At 34.2% G+C, this 15648-nt stretch overlaps 1 protein-coding gene and 1 long non-coding RNA gene across 2 annotated transcripts in view; one reads left to right on the top strand and one right to left on the bottom strand.

The window, feature by feature from the left end:
• LOC118188671 (carbonic anhydrase 2-like) overlaps positions 1-15648 on the top strand; it is a 217222-nt gene that overhangs the window by 125371 nt on the left and 76203 nt on the right. The gene's annotated exons all lie outside the window — the stretch shown is intronic.
• The window catches only part of LOC146997745 (uncharacterized), a 207223-nt gene that overhangs the window by 146720 nt on the left and 44855 nt on the right, over positions 1-15648 (bottom strand). The window lies entirely within an intron of this gene.

The raw sequence follows: 15648 nt of genomic DNA, 5'->3' as shown, positions 1-15648 counted from the left end.
TGAAGGCTGTGTTGCTTATTGTTTCAGCGTGTTTGTAGCTGTTTTTCGACTAGTGTAAACGTGTCTTTCAAACTGTCCAGTGTAATATTGCTCACTGGCGAATAAATTATGTTTTTATTCTTTATCAAGTGTTGTCATCAATTACTCTAAATTCACAAACCCGTAGAACGCAACAGTATTATCATAATAGAATAATATTAAAAAATAAATACAGAGAGAGAGAAGTTTACAATTTATATTAATATAAAATTTTATCATAATCGTTTATTTTGGACACAGAAATTTAAAACTTTGAAATCATCTTTTAGTAGGTTGTCATCTAATTTACTTATGGCCCTCACGAAATAACGATTTCGGCAAAATATCGTCTCAAGAAATCAAAATAAAATGACTTTAAATGATTAACTTCATACTAAACTGAGCAATAGCAATTCATACTAAACTGAGCAATAATCCGGATATAGCAAGTATTTCTATAATATCAAAGATGAAGGAAAGATCTTATTCATCGCAGACTAGTTTATCCAATTGGAAGAGAAACACACCACTGCGGAATTTAAAGTAAGACAAGAAAGCAATCTTTTGCTACAGCAATCTGGGGTTAATTTTTTGCATAATTTTAACATCTGTTTATATCGAACGTGGTTTTTATAGAAACTTGAAACAATAACATACCGAAATAATTTATTTTTTGAGCTCTTAATTTTAATTGATTACATTACTATTTGAATGGAAGCAGAAAAAAAAAGAAAAGATTGCAGATATACGTTATCATAAAATGACATCACAATCATTCGATTTTGTTTGGGATGTACACTATACTATTGGCAAAGAATCAGAGTTACATTTACACAGAGTTACGTTTAAGTTTACAGTCGACATATACAGGTTTTTAGAAAAAATACTTGCTTTATCACACGAGTAATGTAATATAATATATTTTGCAAAATGTTATTAAAGAATCCAGATAAAATTACTTCATAAATGATTCACGTCGTTGCTTTGATAAATTATGCATTTTTATAGCACAAAATATAATTTGAAAGATATTGAGCCTTATCGATTGGCAAGAAGTTTTCTTATCTATTCCTAGTGTACAAAAGAAACTAAGTGAAAACAATAACATTTCTACTTTTTTTTATTACGGATTTTCCGAATATCCGTTTGTGCTCAGGTTCCAGTTAGTTCGGATATTTGAAGTTGCGCTATATTTTAAAATGACGAAGAGTATTTTGCCTTCTTTGACTAGTATTACACACATAATTTCTCACCTTCGACTACTCGATCAAAGCCTTCATTTAAAAGAATTACTTTGTCATTGTGAAATAACACGGATATCTTAATAGCACTGACAAAGCTTTTGTGAAGAACAAATATGCTACTTTTCCGGGTGCTGTCTTGCGTAGGTGTCGTGACGTAGGTATTAGAATATTTGGTAAACTCGCATTTTGTAAACGGATATTGAGTATCATATAACAAAGGAGAAAAAGAGTTTTTAGATTATGTAAAATTTGCACTACTGAAACATTCTCCTTTATAATAAGTGAAACTTCGGAAAAAATTCATATATCCGGATATAGGAGTAACTTGCATAATATATTTATATTCCTTTCTGCAAGCAGAACTTCAATGAAAGTGAGAGAAATTTTTATTTATTTATTTATAGTTTAGTTTGCTTTAGTTTGTAAGGTTTAGGTTAATTAATCCTTTATTTTATTATTTGAACTATAAGGTGTAAATCAGATACGTGTATATAAAAACGGAATTCTTGAAAGTTAGAGAGAGCTTTGGCAGCGACGCTGATAGTTGTATTATTTTCTCGCCCAGCTCTAAGAATTACTTTATCAGGCTGCAGAATTTTAGCATTTTACATTTATTTCTTCTTTTCTTTTATCTGAAATACAGCGATCTACGGCGTTTTATTAACGAGCACAAGTAGAACATTTGCCAAGTTTTAAATAAAAAGGTTTGTTTAAATCTTCTCTATTAATAGTTACTTTCACAGACGGAACGATAAGTCACCTGAAATCTCAGATAGAGACCAAGCAGTTAATTGAGTCAGCGGAGCTTTAAAAGACTATAATAAACTAAAAACGTAAAACGTTTTTATTTCCCCAAAAACTAACTTATTCTTTTCGATAAAATTAAGTACGATTTCCAATTATCCAGAGGCGGATCAGCAGGTCTAAAATTCACACATACACACACAAAAGAAAAAAACTTTCCCTTACGTAATGATGGAAAAATGACTATAACAAACTATAAGCTTATAGCCAAATTGTCTACGGAAAACGGTGCAAAAGAAAAGAAAACAGCATGGATTAACAGTGGTCACTTCAGAAGATGGTCATTAGTTTTTAAAGGTTCTTCTATCCATAACAGCGCATGATTTAACTGTACGTAATCCAAAATATATGAATATTGTTAATTATCTGTTAAAAGTAAACTTCACTGCGATTAAAAATAAATCAAGTGTACAGCTATTAACTTAAGTTTCCTTAAAAGTACTTAGAGCCATTTCTCAGTTTCTTCATCTATTTTCCTGTTTCTTAATTGCATTGTTTTCATTTTTAATACTGATTTAATTGTATAACTCATTGAAATAATTTTCTAGATTGAAACGATTTGAAAAATGCAAGTCAGTTGTTCACAATATTTTTCCGTTAATTATAATATACCTTATTTTTCTTTCGTGTGTTTTTTAACTGTTCTCGGATTAACTGTGATTTAGAAGTAACCGCGGACTTCGTCTTTTGTACTACCCGGGTAATCTAGATGGAATGGATTATGTAATAGGGTGACCGGAAAGTAATGTCGTTTCTGCGCATGTCGACAACAACATGCTAAGGGCAGAAGTGGAAACAAATCCATGTCAAACACTCTTAACCAACCTTGGTCGACCATCCAAGAACATTTAAAGCAGAATGGAAAAATAAGCAAAGCAGGTGTTTGAGTCCCCCAAAATCTGTCCGAAGAGAACAAAGCCAACCGATCCATCACATTGAACGTATTGCTTCAACGGCACCCTACATAATCGTTTTTTGATCATTTGATTACTGGAGACGAAAAATGGGTCCTATATGATAAACCAAAACGCAAAAGGCAGTTTTAATAGGAGTTACAAAGGGTTTACATCCCAAAAAGGCGCTTCTGTATGTTTGGTGGAGTATTCGCGGAATTGTTCATTTTGAATTGCTGAAACCTGGACAAACTGTTAATGCAGATCTTTATTGTGAACAATTGGATCGAGTGAACCAATCTTTAATCGAAAAATATCCGGTGATTGTCAATAGAAAAGGCATCATTCTGCAACACGACAATGCAAGACCGCATTGTGCAAGACGGACACTGGGGAAAATGAATGAATTGGGATGGGAGGTGCTGTATCACCCACCATACTCGCCTGATATCGTACACTCGGATTTCCATTTATTCCGATCCCTACAATATTTTCTTAGTTCCAAAAAATTTGAAAATTTGAATGATGTCCAGAATGCCATCTTGAGATATTTTACTCAAAAACCAATTGATTTATATCGGCCCGGGGATTGAAAATCTGCACACTAGATGGCAAAAGGTTGTTGATAACGAAGGTGATTACATAATTGATTAAAAATAAAAACGTGTATTCGTGTGAATTTTATGTAAGAAAGCGACATTACTTTCCGATCCCCCTATTAGATTATAACAAAGCACTTGAGGAAATGGACACATTCCCTGGAGGACAGTATAAGGGAATCTAGCTAGTATATTTAAAACACTAGGAAAATCGTAAAAATTTCTGCGATGCCAGCCAGTTTTTCTTATAAAATCTTAGAAAAATGCATATCTGCTCTCAGGTGGATAGTCCTCACAAGCTTCATGTCGCGAGTTTACTATAATCAAATAAATCAAACGAACTTTAGACAGTCCTCCACATAGGCTCTCTTTTCCTTAGGTAGATAGCCTACATGTATTTTGCCGTGATCTAAATTAGCGAAAATTAATTTATGCACCGTTCACGGGATTTGAATCAAAGTCTAACTTGCAGTGTTCAACAGTTTTACCGCTCGGCCGCTGGTAAGCCTAGTTACTCGCGTGTCGACTGTAATGAATTTATTTTATATTTGCTTATTTTCACAAGTGCGTTTTATTTCAACTAAAATAAAATTAATTTCTATTGAATGAAACGTTTCTAAACTAGATACAGAACTAGAATTTCTATTTTTGCACATTCATATTTGGGTTGATTTCCATTTTTGTTTGTTCCAGCAAATATTGGAATTCAATTTAAAACTGACATTTTTTTTAAAGTTTTGCGCGCAATCGTATCTGAGATGAAAATGCTACATTTCATCCTATATGATATGATTTCTGTAGATTCTCGTAGTGATAGACATTCTCAACAATTTCGGTATCTATAAATAGGTCTTAAACAGGAAAAATCAAATCTCTCCTTTACTCCCCTTTTGACGGATTTTTACATTGTCAGTAAACCAGAGGAATACGGATATCTGTAGGAACAACGTAGTAAGTGAAAATTCAAGCTTTGGGTTGATGATGAATTTGTGCAGCAGCTATACTTGCTTTCAGTTCTTTAATTAATTGCTGTACTTATTAGACGACTATTTGCCGTAGAACTTTAATTTTATTTATTTAATTATTTAATTTAATTTTCTAAGGAAAACTGACAAACAGGGAATATTAAACGGAGGGAAAACGTATGTATAGCCAGCCCTTTTCTGTGAAATTAAAAAGAGTGAATTAACAGAGTTGAGCGATTTTATCCATTCAATTACCAATCAGTCCCTCAGTATCTTTTTTATGTTATAAATGTCATAATGAAATCATTTCAAATTATTTAGCCTTCATCATATCTCACGTTACACTACGCCATTGAATAAGACGTTAAGACGTATCGTCTTTATACACTCTTAGACACACACAGAAAAAAAAAAAAAAAAAAAAAAAAAAAAAAAGAGGACACACCACGACGCACCAAGAAGATATAAAGCAAATTGGACACAAATTGATATGCATATAGGTTTTGACGGAGAATGCAAAATTTTACATTTTGGCTGCCAATGAATGAGCGACTGTCGCATCTGATCTGCGCAACTGGCAGGATATTGAAGAGGAGAAATTACGATTTCAGGTCATAAATTCTTCACGAATTTCATTCCTTGTACTCTGGTAGACAGTAACTATGCCTCGTATACAGGTGCGCGAATGATATGCGCAGATGTCAGAATTTGAGAGAGGTCATGTAGTTGGATTCAAAGAAGCCGGTTGGTCTTATCCGGCAAATAGCTCTACATCTGAGCAGAAGAGATGCCACTACTACACGATATTGGCAGGAATGGGGGAACCATGGCCGCACACAGCGTCAAGAAGGAAGCGGTAGGCCTAGATAAACGACAGAACGTGAAGACCGAGCAATCGGCAGAGCGGCACTCACAACCCCAGATGCATCATTATCATCGATTGTACGTGCAACTAGTGCTTCAGTGACCGCAAGGACCATTCATAGACGGCTCACAAAAAGGGGGCTGAGGTCACGGCGCCCCTTGCGCCGACTACCATTGACCTCTGCACAACGTCATGCCCGTTTGCTGCGGTGTCGGGCTCATTCGCACTGAAATGTCACTGACTGGAGTAGAAGAGTCTTCAGTGATGAGTTCTGCTTTGAACTGAGTACCGATGACCAGCGAAGGCGAATCTGGAGACGCGCCGGACAGCGGTGTGATACCAACCTGACTGTCTTCCGGCAGACAGGCCGACAACCAGGAGGGATGGTCTGGGGTTCCATTTCATTGCATAGTCATTCGTCGCAACCTTACATCTCAGCGGTTCGTCGACGAAGTTCTAAGGCCCATTGTGTTGCCTTTCATATCCCGCCATCCTGGGCTTACATTTCAGCAAGATAATACCCGCTCCCACACTGCACATGTTTCTACTGCTTGCCTTAGTGCTTGCCTAACATTACCTTGACCAGCAAGGTCGCAGGATCTCTCTCCTATTGAGCACGTTTGGAGGATTATGGGCAGGGCCCTTCAAACACTTCGGGATGTTGACGATCTAACGCGCCAGTTGGACAGAATTTGACCCGATATGTCTCAGGAAGACATCCGCAACATCTATAAATCGATCTTTGCATAAGGGTAAGAATCGATGCTTATTATACAATAGCTGCTTGCATAAGGGCCAGAGGTAGACAAACGCGTTACTGACTTTTTCACTTTGTGAAGCTCTATCACTTCAATAAATCATCCAATTTTTCTCAAACTGTAATCATTTGTTTTTTCTGTATATGTATTTCTACCGATTTTCGTCCCGTTCGGATAACTCCTTCTTGGTGGGTTTTTTTTTTTTTTTCTTTTTGTTTAAGAATGTATTTTCTTTCAAGCTGTTATCCGATAGTTATTTCGCAAAGTATCGCCATTCATAGGACATAAGATTTTTAATTTCACTATTTATTACCTTACTCTGTTAAGCAATTATATGACTTTAAAATTAAGAGGGATTTAGAAGAATCCACACTAAATACACTTAAATTTTTATTATATTTTGATAATCTAATTAATATATACAATTCAAAACGCATTTAATTTATAAATTTGTAATACTAATAATTTTATTAGCTTGTATCGCATTATAGATGTAATAGCAATTAATGAAATATTGTTTTCGTAGGTGTATGCATTCTACTAGTACTAAATGAAAAAATATTTTCGATGCTTTATATCATGCACATTGTTAAAAAATCTTTGTTTGTTTTTTGAATAATATAGTCAGATTCCAGTTAATGGAGCTGAATTAACTGGGCTCTGTCTAAGAAATAAGGTTACGTTTGTCTGTGTCGGGTAGAAAAATTACTAGCTTAAAAAACACTGTCAAAATTCTTCAGCTTAAAAAACACTGTCTACGGAAAATACAAAAAGGTCATTAGGATTTTTGAAGCAGGATGAAAATGAGCAATGCCATCGCCAACACTCGAGCGTGAACTTTTCGAATACGCTTCGAGTATGCTTCCAATTACACCACGAAGGCATGCGGAAAGAAGGGGGGAAGACTGGGGTTAGGAGAAGAAATTGCCAAATCCTGGTGGTGACGAATTATTGTCCACCACCTTTTACTTCAGGCGCCATTTGTAGAGTCATAAGGTTATTTTGATGATGGAGACATGAAAAATGAGCAAAGCCCTTGCCGAAACTAGAACCTGGACCACTCGAACACGCGCCGAGTGTCCTACCATAACACCACAAGAGCATGCTGGAAGGAGGGAAAAAATACTTTATAAGGTAGAGAAAAAAGCGTGGGTTAACAGTAATTATAACTGATGATGTAACAGGGATTTATAACTTACATTTTTTATTTCAGCCCCACCAGTTGCCGAGTAGTTAAGACAACTGGGTACAGGTAGTTCGACCCTAATCCAATCAAACGGCCTGACTGTATGGTCGTTTCCGTGGTTTTTTTTCCCATGAGTGACGTCAACATGACGCAGTTCCCATTAGAAGGTTTTATGTCAAGAGCACCCTTCCTCTGTGCCCACGTCCTCCGTCACTAAACTAAACTAAATAGATAACCCTCGGGAGCTTTGACTTAACGTAAATAACTTTCTTAATTTCAATCGATGTTTAATTGCTTATTATTTACGGTGTTTTTTATTTATTTATTTTTGAAAATCAATTTAATTTACGTAACTGCTTAAGAACACGAGTAAATTGTTACTAGTACTTTTCTGCTATTTTGATATGGATTATTTCTCTTTCTTGTCTTTTTTTAACTGCACTCGTATTAACCATTATTTTACGTCAAATATAGATGTTAAATATGGATTGCCCCAGAAAATCGGGAGCTCTCTGTACAGTAATCTGATATAATTCACATGTGCCTAATTTACTATTTTTCTCAATACTTACGCAAATATTAATTCATGAGCATCATTTCTAGCACCATAAATTTAGGCACTCAAATAGAAAATAATGGGGTTTTTGTTTATTTATTATGCTTATGAAGACATAGCTTCAGTGCATAAGGGATTACTTTACTGGTCATGCAATTTGAACAGTTCAATACTAGTTGCGCAGCAGTCTTTTGCTTAACGCGCATGCGGCATCGCGAAACGAAGGCAGAAAGAATGGATAGGAAATGGTGACGGATAAAATTTTATTACTGGAATTGAAACAATTGGAGGCAGGATGCGAGTCTCTATCTCAGTAAACGACCTTCTTTTATTTTCTGTTTTATTTCAGTCTTCTTCCCCCCCACCACCATTTTATTTTTATTTTGTAGTAAATTGCTTATTTGGCATTTTCTAGGAAAGATTTTGTTTTAATCCAAAGTACACTGAAGATGCAGTTATCCTTAATCCAGATGTCCGAAAATGCAACTACTCGAACAATAGAATATCTGGATTTATTATTCGGACTATAATTATCTCCTGACGTCTGGAATGTTTTTAATAGACATAAAGTAATACAGATGCCACCCGATACACCAGCAAACATGCTCGTATGATTTAAGAGAACTCATCCAGAGTTGGTATCGAAAATGGAGTTCATTTTACATGTGACTCCATGATGATGATCAAAAGGGTATCAAAATACTTTTATTTAGTGGTCTATTTCCATTCCCTCCCCACCATTTTTTTAAAGTTTTAAAGAGTGCTAGTTTTATTTATTTAGTTGTCACGCATAACTTTCCTTTTACTTGCTCTAGTAGAGAATTCGATTTAAAATCTTTTTTTTTTTTTTTCCAAATTAATAGCTTTCCGTGCTTATATTAGTTGCAGCAGAAAAAGGCTCACTTTCAATTAGTTATTTATATTTTCATTTCATTTATAAAGTTTAGTTTGTTTTGCTATCATCTAATAGTGTCCAAACTCTTCATAAAGTTAAGCGAATGATCGCTAAGTAACTGAAGCTTGAAAAGGGTGTAAAAGACTCTTTTTATTTAAAATTAAGAACAGAAGGCATACCCGGTGCTTACAAGCTTAACCGGCATTTACGGTGTAAAAACTTAGCAGAATAATCAAACATAAATTTAAATTCAAGTAAGCTAGTAGCCGAAGGCTACCAAATCGGTTTCATGCGAAGTTGGCTCACAATCTAACTGGCATAAAGATTCATTATAGGGGATTATAATGCAAGGTCGAAGATACAAATCTTATGTGAGCTAGCAACCTCGTAACGTGTCCTCGAGAGGCAGAACACGTTTTTTCTTATAATTTAAAAACTGCACTATATATACTCACGAACTAATTTGCATTCTGGCGTGAAAACGGAAGGGAAAAGTGACAGTAAAGAACCAAAACATAAACTAAATGATTAATTAACATAAAGGAGCCTTACACATTTATAACTATTCCTGAATTTAATGTATATACAAGAATTCGTGTAAAATATGAATTAGTTCAAAATGTTTTTAAAAAATAAAGGGAATTTTTAAAAATGCACTAGAATTCAAGTTATTAGATAAAATATAATGAAGCATTGGGTATCACATTACAGAAGAAAAAAAAAATGTTCTGTAATATTAATCTCCTCCTTTTGCATAGTCAGTAAAATTGGCCTTCTGCCAGTAAAACATCAAAAATGCCCATAAAAGGCAAGTAAAAGAAAATGACGTACCAAATACCAAATTCCTAGGATTACAAGACCCATCGAATATAAAACATATCTTAATTATGGCTTGAATTTTGGAAAAATGGAATTTTGTTTTCAGTTTAAAACTCGCAGATGTCCGTAATACCGTTTCTTTATTAGAACAATACCACAGCATAGTAGATACGTTGTTGTCATATTACCGTTTCATATACCATAAACATCATTGCCATCACTATTTATATTTAGCAACTGAATAATTTCAGCATATCCATTTTCAATTAATCTCTTCTGTCGATGCAAATAACAGTGCTTTCACGCTATTTAAAAGTACTTTTACGTCTGAAGACGGAGAATAAGTTAGATACGTCTATAGCACACTGTCTTTTATTCGATCTACATCATCTATCAGACACAGCTTTCTAAAAAATTCTTCCTGGTATTCGCTCAGATTTCTTTGTAGGCGTCAGAAATTTATTGAACAAAAGTCGAAGCCACTGAACTTTTAGTCTTGCCTTACTTAAATTTAAGTTGTAAGTGTGTGATGTCTTCTAAAGGTAATAAAGCTTCATACAACCTACCCATATTTTAGCGTCGAATGGTTTGATGATGGACATATCCAGCTGCTGAAGCTAGCTACTTCCTGGAATGAACTCACTCTGAGACAGCACTTTTAGCAGTCCTCCTGTTCGGTGTACAAAATGGCTTTAAAATGCTGAATCATATGAATGACGCTACTGTTTCCTCATTTTTGGCATCCTTTAATTGTGTATCTTAAAACATTGACTCATTGCCTCTCTTCACCGTAAGAAGCACAAAAAAAAAGTTAATTTTTCCTTTGTTTTCCATAATACAATTACTTCTGATCACCCTGATCGGCACAGCGGTTAATGCTCCTAGCTGCTATATCCTTTGGCTCAGATTCGAATCCCAGAGAAAGCATGCATGTTTTAAATATATAGTTTCTATGCAGCATGGGAGGCACTCAAATGCACGGTGAGGCGAAATTCTTTTCGAGTGCTTTTTTGGGACAGAAAGAAAGGTGGACATTTGGCTCTATAACAAAATTGGACAAAGCCGTACTGTCACCTATGTGGTGCACAAAGCCCACGCCAATGACAGACGTAATCTTGCACTATTACGATAAAATTCGTGGACTTGTTCTGATTAGGTCAGACAAGCGAGATAAGCCATAACAACATATCACTATTAAAAATAGACCAATTTCTTTTTTTCCTAAGTCCTAGGATATAGCGTCCTTTCAAGATCTTCTCTAATCCATACGCATCTAATACGATTCATTTTCATGTGGGATAACATAATTTTAAAAACTAAAAAATGATTCTGTAACCTCCTAAAATGTGGCGCATTGAATCCGATCTTTAAAACTCTTGCAAGTAAACAGCAAAACGGAGTTTTACTTCAGAAATAATATCTGTGCTGACTGAATTTTACATTATTTAGGTAATGCGTATATGCATGTACAAAATTTTAAGAAATAATTTTTTACAAAATCGTAAGCTGAAGAAAGAAACACTTTTTTCCTCTTGGTCTTCAGTAAACATTCCTCGAACTTTCTCCTAATTCCACTTGACACTTTCGAACAGCTGCTGATTCTTTCATAGAACTCATCGTCTGAAATGTAGGTTGAGTCTCTGGTTAAGGTTTTCTGAATATCTTCAGGGCTAGTAAAATAACGGACCTTTCAGAAAAGACGTCACATTAGAAAATGGGATTTCAATTACGGCAAAGCAGTCTAGGATAATCTGCCTAAGAAATAGGATGCCTTCGTAAAGGACCCTGGAATGGAAATCGACACATATTGACATAACACAAGGGGGAAAACACCAGAAATCCGTTACAGCGTCCGTTTGTTCACCGGGATATGAACCCGGGTGGAAGTACAGTGTTCAGGTGTTCCGCCGCTCGGCCACCAGCGAATTTCAATTTATGGAACAGAAAGCAGACCAAAGACACGTAATCTAATAAATTAGGGGATGATTCGAGAGCGACAACACTTTGCTAGAAACTGCTTAATAGGAAAGGAATGTGACGGCAGTGTCGTAGGTTGAATTTTTCCAGATTTAATCTCTTCATAAATCGGTCCATTATATCTTTATAAAATATGAACTTCACCGTCTGGCCCGTTACCGTTTCTATGACCCTGGTGAACCTTCTCAAGCAGATAACTGCCTTTTTGTCTCAGATGATTAGCGTTTTGTCTGCCTGTGTTTAGAAAAACACTAAATTTCGTTTCCACTCACAATTTGTTTGAAAAAAAATCAGGTTTATTTCCGATTTTACAGCAGAACATGGGTGCTATTCTTTCCTCGTCTTTCGAATCCGTGCTGACAGATGTTTATGGAATCAAAGCAAACGATTAACTGACTAAAACGTACTTTCCAAAAAGCAAAAAATATTTTGCGAAATGAAAGTTGAGATGTAGTGGTAATAAATGTTGGAAGTTATTGTTTGGCAGGTATTCTAAAATTTGTTTTAAAAAAGTTAGTCTTAAAAGCTTTAAGGCGCAATGTGTGTAAATAAAAGTAAACCGTAAAAGCTGTTACAATATCTTTATTCCAGCCTTACTAAAGTAATGAGGGTCCACCAGCGACCGAGAGGTAAAGTGGCCGAACACTAGTAGTTCGGTCCGAGGTTCGAATCCCGCGAATGGCCTGGCTGAATGTCCGTTTTCGTGGTTTTCCCCGTGTGTAACACGTATACGAGCCAGTTTTCTTAAAAAGTCCTCTACGAAGGCATCTCTTCTTATAAGCAGATTGCTCTCGCGGCTTTGCCGTAATCACATAAACCACAACCATACTAAAATAATGATATAAGACCGAGATCTATGCCCGAAAGAAACACAAATTAGAGTGTTATTACGTGGAAAATGCGAAATACTGTAGCTTGAGAGAAGTTGTGAATTTCGCTATCACAGCATTAATGAAAAATATATGATTTTCCTCATTAAAAATAATTACAAATATCATTTGATAAAAATATCATGGGTTTCCAACTGTATACATTTCTTTCTCTCCGGCAAATGGTTTTTTTCAAATGTTTTGTGTTACAACTCGAACGCACGAATTCGACGAAATGAGCGAAAATTTCTCTTCTGCCAGTGGCAACGAGGAGTCGGGAAAACGAACTTGGAAGAGAGCGGTCGCTCGCTTGATTTCTCTTGATAGAATTTGTACGAAGGGGGGATAATCCCCATCTTTTGATTTGAAATTAATCTTGAATTATGTATATATTGTAATATAAAATATGTGTGTAAATAAAAGTCATTAAGACTTAATTGACGTAGTGATTTGAATCGAATATACAAATCGAAAGCTCTCCCAAATAGAACTATGGATTATAGAAATAACATATTTTAGTTCTCCCACCTTTTGATTTTTGACAAAGTATGAAAAAATCAAAACTTTGTATAACTTGTCGGTCGCTTGAAAAAGATTCAAAAACTGATTAACGAAAAAGAATATATTGAAGAAATGTTAATTGTTCCTAATAAATACTGTGGACATTTAGCGCCATCTGTTGAAGAAAATAATAACATAATACTAAAAAAAAAGTTTGATAAAGGTTAAAATACTCATGAGAAAAAAAAACGTAATGCTCAATATTTTGCTCCTAAAACACGATCCTAATATTTTTAGCTCATTACTATAGTGGATATAAATTACGTACTTGATTTATATAACAAAAACTTTGTTTAATTTTTAATACGCATAGTTAATAATATTATTCATAAATGTTTGCAACATTATTATAATTAGTGAAATATCTCTAACGAAATTTATTGCATACCTTACTAGACAATTTCTTCTAATTAGTATATAGCATCATATAATATAACAGATGATTTTTAAAAACATCTACTGCAATTAATAAATGATATTTAATATCATATATTGTTACACAGTAGAGATGTATAATCGCTTCTTTAGATAATTTTTATTTACATGGCAACACTATCACACGAAATAATCAGGTTTGGTTTAAATTCTTTATGAGAATATTTCTAGTTCGTATTTTGTTTAGCAACGATTTATTTATTTTCGAGTCTTTATAAATGTAGCGGCATGCCTTAGAAGAAAATAGTTTCCGGAATGGCTCTCGCAGCATGAGCTTGATCTAACGTTTAAAGCACTTGACTAATAAATTAGATTCTCATCCCCGGTTTATTTGCAATAAGATACATGAATAGCTAAAAATTGCCCTGCTAAGGGCTTGTTATAATCATTTAACTAAACATTTGCAAGAAACACAGGGCGAATTAATAATTCTGAAATAAAAATCTGTACCTATGATTTTAATAATTTAAATACTTTCAGGCTTTCAGGTGTCTAACGCCGTTTCAATCAATCCCCGGAAGATACGCTGCGTATAAGAATAAATAATAATAATAAAGAACAAAATAAATCTAATAAAGAACAATATACGTATCAACAGATGGAGCCACCAGAAAACTAAATGAATTTGCAAATGAAAGTTCGACCTACTCTGAAGCTATTCGTTCTTGCAAGCGTACGTGTTTAAAAAATTAAATTAAAAATTCTTGTCCTACCCTGCTTTGTTTTCATGTCTTATACCACAGCAATATTCGAAAACCAAGCAAATTACTACGTGCATTTTTTTGCTTTTAAGTAATTTCTCTGTCATGCATCTATCGACTGGTTAATTTAAGATATGAATCAAAGAACTAAGGTTTTCATAAATCAAAGAGCTAAGGTTTTGATGAAGGTTAACAGTCTGATATGCGAGGCTGCGTGGACATGTTTGTTTTCGTCGCAGTGGCAATTTTATTTTATTCATTTATTTATTTATTGGCTTTAAAGTAATTTCTTTGTTAAGCATCTATCGACTATTTAAATTTGAAATATAAATCAACGAGCTTATCTTTTTTTTTTTTTTTTTTTTTTTTCCGTCGCAATTTCAGGTTTCCACTTGCACCTGACATGTATGGGAATGATAAATGCATAGGAACTTAATGTGATGAAATTGTCAAAAGTTCTTAAAAAGACTCTACTAAGGACATTTCTAACATCATAAAATGTATAAAATATAAATTTTTATTTCGAAGAAGGTTTCGGTTACAAAATTTGACTCTAATACAGCTTAATTTCGATAATGCGGCATAATGAATCAATTTATTGCTGCCCCACTACATGTAATAAAAATCAACGCGTCATTCCCCTATAAGGCAAAGGATGGTAGCGTATCCATGAAAGAAGGAAGGGATAGGGACGGGCGGAACTTGCTTTTTATTTCCATTCGCTCGCCTTGAGGCAGTGACACACACCCTCGTTTATCAATACATTTATAGACTTAACATTAAAATCTATATGTTTTGACATGTTGAGGTAAATATTTTGCAATTACTTCGTAACTATAAATATAAATGTATATACAATCTTTTCCTACTATATTTCAGAGTCCTGATTTTGTGAAAGAATATGTTTTTAAACAGCATTTCATTCTGAACGGAATTAAATGCTATACTTTCCAAGCGTTTAGAAGAGTTTTAATTTGAGTGAAATGTTTGCACAAGTTTTCGTAATTACGTAAGAAAGAAATTTGAAGGTTGGATTTTATTTGGTTAACGATTATAAAAACTCAAATCAAAGTTTATTGTAATATTTATATTAAAACCGCGCGTTATTTCTTTTCTATTTAAAAGCCTCTTTCTGAATACTTTCTCAAATATGAGATGATTTTCAGCTTATGGTATATCTTTTAAATTAAAAATCACATTCACGTTATAATTACTGCTCTGTTTGGTTTACTTCAAATTAGAGCACCTTTTATTTTAATAGTAATATAGTATGTTAAACATTGCTCCTGATTTCTATTTCCCATGCACTCAACTTTCTATGAGGATTCCGGGAAGGGTTAAAAACAGATTTATTAAAATTATTTTACATGTGCAATTGAATTATTAAAAATTTTAAGGAAATAAAAATGTTTCAGATATCACATTTTTTTTTGCAGTGAAGGAAGACCAATATTTTGATATTTTTATGTTTCTACTATTTAAGATTCAGAAAAAGAAATGGTA

Source organism: Stegodyphus dumicola, chromosome 4 (genome assembly GCF_044657685.1).
Source record: "Stegodyphus dumicola isolate Sdum_Otavi_A_Nest chromosome 4, ASM4465768v1".
Taxonomy (NCBI): Eukaryota; Metazoa; Arthropoda; class Arachnida; order Araneae; family Eresidae; genus Stegodyphus; species Stegodyphus dumicola.
Note: the sequence above shows the minus strand (reverse complement) of the source record. Positions and strands in the feature narration are given on the sequence as shown.